Source organism: Trachymyrmex cornetzi, unplaced genomic scaffold, assembly GCF_001594075.2.
Source record: "Trachymyrmex cornetzi isolate Tcor2-1 unplaced genomic scaffold, Tcor1.1 scaffold1521, whole genome shotgun sequence".
Taxonomy (NCBI): Eukaryota; Metazoa; Arthropoda; class Insecta; order Hymenoptera; family Formicidae; genus Trachymyrmex; species Trachymyrmex cornetzi.
Window position 1 is genome coordinate 37,518 of NW_017296115.1, and position 4,775 is coordinate 42,292.

Here is a 4,775-nt window from a genome sequence, read left to right on the forward strand (position 1 = left end):
TTCGAGTTCTTACATTTTCTGTAGACGCTAAACAGAATGATTTCTTTATTTTTTTTTGGAAATTTTAATGCAAGAATGGCGTTTAATAGTTAATGTGCACAAATAGAATAATTTTTTTTTCTTTAAAATAATTATTAAAATCGTCTGTCAAAATGTTCAATAAATTGTCAGCAGTCCAGTTCTTTTTCCAAAATGAAGTGGGCAAAACAAAGTCGTTTCCGCGAATATTGTACACGAAGTTCTCGTTTGATCTATTTATGTCATAAATCTTATTACTTTCATTAACGAAGGACACAAAAACGCTTGAATTTGAATCAAATGTGTCGGCAATTATCGATTTATCTGAATTTACATAAGCTCTGTTTATTGAAAAAAATTAGGGAGGGTGAGAAGGTGAATCGATAGTACTGACACTCAAACCATCGTATATTTCATAATTTACGTCACAATTCATAGGATTAATTGTCGAGTTTGAATAAGAGTGAAAAGAGATATCTTCAACAGTTTTGACTCTATTCATGAGAAATTGCTCAATCCTAGAATCAATGTCCGTTTTATGCCGTAGAAAAAACATTTTTGTATTCTTCGTATGTTTCAATAACGTTCTTGACTAAATCATTTGATTTCAGAACCAGTCGCATGGTTGAAATTATCGCATGAAATTAAAAGCAGGAAGATGACGATTGGCACATGCGAACAGTGCGCTAATATTCACAGGTGGCACACTGGCCTCCTGCGTGATGCTCTCGTCACGTGTATATTATTTTTGATGTCGTTTTTCGATTTTCCTTTAACGCTTTCGTGGAGCGGCCGTTCGAGTGTGTATTCCTGTTAAAAAGAACTTCGATTTTCCTTTGGTGCTTTCGTGGAGCGGCCGTTCAAGTGTGTATTTCTGTCAAAATAAACTTCGATTTTCCTTTGGTGCTTTTGTGGGGCTGCCGTTCGAGTGTGTATTCCTGTCAGAAAGAACTTCGATTTTCCTTTGGTGCTTTTGTGGGGCTGCCGCTCGAGTATTCCTTGTGTGTATTCCGTGTGTATTCCTTGTATGTTTGAAGAATAGTGAGTACACATAATTTTTATCTTATTATTTACATGTTGGTTTTTCTCATTGCGTTGCGTTTTTCTCATTGCGTTTTGTTGAGTTTACGTTCTTTACAGTTTTAATTAGAAATTAAATTTTGCTCAGGTCGGTTTTTTATTATTTTTATTTCAAAATTAAATTTGATATTTACTTACAATGGAAAATAGCCGTACAACGCGATTATTTGATGCTATGTTACAGTTGAGTAAGGATAGCGATGTAGACATTCGCGCTTTATTCGCTTCCTTATTATGTAATAAAAACAAACCAATGTGGGATAATTTCATGCGGCTGGTTCTGAAGTCAAATGATTCAAGAACGTTATTGAAACATACGAAGAACACAAAAATATTTTTGCTACGGCACAAAACGGACATTGATTCTAGGATTGAGCAATTTCTCATGAATAAAGTCAAAACTGTTGAAGATATCTCTTTTCACTCTTATTCAAACTCGACAATTAATCCTGTGAATTGTGACGTAAATTATGAAATATACGATGGTTTGAGTGTTAGTACCATCGATTCACCTTCTCCCCCTCCCTCTCCAACTCAATCCTCTCTCCCATCCTCTCCCTCATCTTCTTCAATAAACAGAGCTTATGTAAATTCAGATAAATCGGTAATTGCCGACACAATTGATTCAAGTGCAAGCGTTTTTGTGTCCTTCGTTGATGAAAGTAATAAGATTTATGATATAAATCAAAAAAATATGATATAGATCAAACGAGAACTTCGTGTACAATATTCGCGGAAACGACTTTGTTTTGCTCGCTTTATTTTGGAAAAAGAACTGGACTGCTAACAATTTATTGAACATTTGGACAGACGATTTCAATAATTATTTTAAAGAAAATTATCCTATTTGCACATAAACTATTAAACGCCATTCTTGCATTAAAATTTCCAAAAAAAAATAAAGAAATCATTCTGTTCAGAATGTTCAGCGTCTACGGAAAATGTAAGAACTCGAACTGCACTAGATACAAATTTATTGTTAAAGGCAAATCTCTTATTCCCTTTCATGATACAACTGTTAATGTATATATGACTAAGAACATTGAACACGAAAACGGTGAAGCTCACAGAAGGTTCGTGAAGGGGGATAGGAGAAAGACAATTGCTACAGAACTTGAGTACATGTATCCTTCGATGAAGAAATTAAAAATGTTACAACAAGTTCCTGACGAAATTTTGATGGCTGGAAATTTGAACGATGCGCCAAGTAGCGCAATATTGCAAAAAGTTCGCAGTCAAAATAATTGCGACGGAAATGACTGCGACCCGATGCCATTTTTATCAAAGTTGATTCAAGAATCAACGAAGAAATGGCCAGGTACAGTTCTAAAAGGATATGTGTAATTCGCCTGTTCATATCCTTTACACGTAATTTTAATGGCGGAACAAGTGATAGATTATGTTTTGAATTTAAAAAGGCCTTTATTTTTATTTGTTGATGCGACAGGATCGATTATAAAAAACAACTTTGATATAATCGATAAAAGAATTTTTGTGTACGCTGCAGTCGTTGCTGGATCGACCGATTACAGCCCTCTGGATGTGACCTCGTTTATTTCCTCGAAGCACGGGGTTAAAGATGTGAGTATTTTTGCTGAGTATCTAGCAGATACCATGCGCCGACTTTCCACCAAAAAAGTGGTGGTCGATAAAATCGAAACTGATTTTAGTTTAGTTTTGATGCAGTCATTCTGCAGAGCGTTCAATGGATGTAAACTATCAATTTATTTAAATCAAACGTTCAAAGAAATTCACGGTAAGAACACAAAAACGTGTCTCGTTGTATTACACGTGTGTTCGTCTCACTTGATCAAAACGATTAAGAAACAAATTGATAGCCACATAGCTGACGAAGATGCCAAAAAGTTGGCATTGAACGCAATTAATCAATTAATACATAGTACCTCCTTAGAGGAAACGGCGAAAATTGTCGAAGGATTATATGTATTATTTGGATGTGAGTACCGACACGCGAATTTTGCAATCTATTGTAATTATTTAAAGAATCAGACGAACGAGACAGAAGAGATAAACGCATGTGATGCAGAAATTAGATGCAAGATTTCAGAAAAAGATGTTCACGACGACACTAAAAAAGAATCGCCTTTTTATGAATATTTCCAAACTATAAAAAACGATTGTGACCGAAAAGGCGGATTTTCAGAAAATCAAAACATATTCTACACTCCTAAATTCATGAATTATGTATTCGATTTTCTCCTGCCATATTATTCCACATGGTCAGGTGCAATGCTAAAGCAATTTAATATGTTAAGAGATAGCAATGCACCTGTTGAAAATTATTGGAAAATTGAAAAACAGTACATTTTAAATAACCGAAAAAACATTCAATTAGAAAGATATATTAAGATAAAAGAAGAAATAACAATGCAGCGATTACGAGAGAGAAAATTTAGTTTACAAACGACAAGGGTATTAAAGAAAAGAAAAGAAGCTAATAATGAAAATCATAAAGAATTATTCCCAGAGGGAACATGGAAAAAAAAAGAAACCTAGATGTACTAATCGCTATTTAAAAAAAAATAAATATATTGAAGAAAATAGGGATAAAGACGCGACACAAGTCAGTGCATCATCAGAAGTCAATGATCTCGACGACGAATCGCATTTCATGGAGACCACAGAAGATAAGAATCAAATGACTGATTCAAAATCGTCACAAAATGACGATATTGTGAATGACACAAAAGATGAAGATACTGAAGTGTATGAGGACAACAATGTTTGCAAGATATTTGAAAGTAAATATTCAAATTATCCAAGCATACCACCTAACTTTAAGAAGGCAATCAATGGCATTAATTTGTCCCAAATGAATTTGCAAACATTATTGCCAAACGAATGGCTTGACGATTCAGTACTTGGCGCATTCATAAGTGCTGTATGTACATTTTCGCCAGAAATTACGTTAGCTTTCGATGTCTTTTTTTTAGAATCGTTAATTTCTAATGGACGAATAAGTGGAGGCTACGAGAAATGGGCAGAAAAAACAAATATCTGGGAGTATAAAATATGGTTGATTCCTGTTCACTTAGGGGCACATTGGACGTTATTAATTGTCGTGCCGCACAGGCAAATATTTATTTATATCGACTCATTACATATAAAAATTCCAAACCATATACTGATTCAGATATGTAATTTTATGGACAGCGTCCGCAGTCATCGTCTTGCGATTGGAAGAAAGCAACAACAGTGGTCTAAATGGACCATTTTCCAACCAAAGGATAATCCTCGACAGGACACTGTATCAGAAATAAGCGATTCAATAATCAACACCAGCAAATCAAACGTGAAAGATATAAATTTTGAGGAAAAATTACCGTTTTTAGGTTTCGAGAGTACATACGAGCTGTGCGCTACACTACAGTTAATCGCAGACTAAAATAGTAAATCGGTATAATACATATATATATATATATGTATATTACAGATATATATATGTATACATATATATATATTTGTAATATATGTAAGTTTGACGGTAGTTCAAACTCAGCCGCCTACATGCGTTGATCACATGACTAACAGCGGTAGCCGGCTGGGACGGTGCTCGCTACTAACGATGTGCCTCGAGAGGAGTCAGTCGCTGATAAACTGTGCTGCGTCACAGTCGCACTCGCTTTAGCGCAATATACGCGTTAGATTTCTATAAT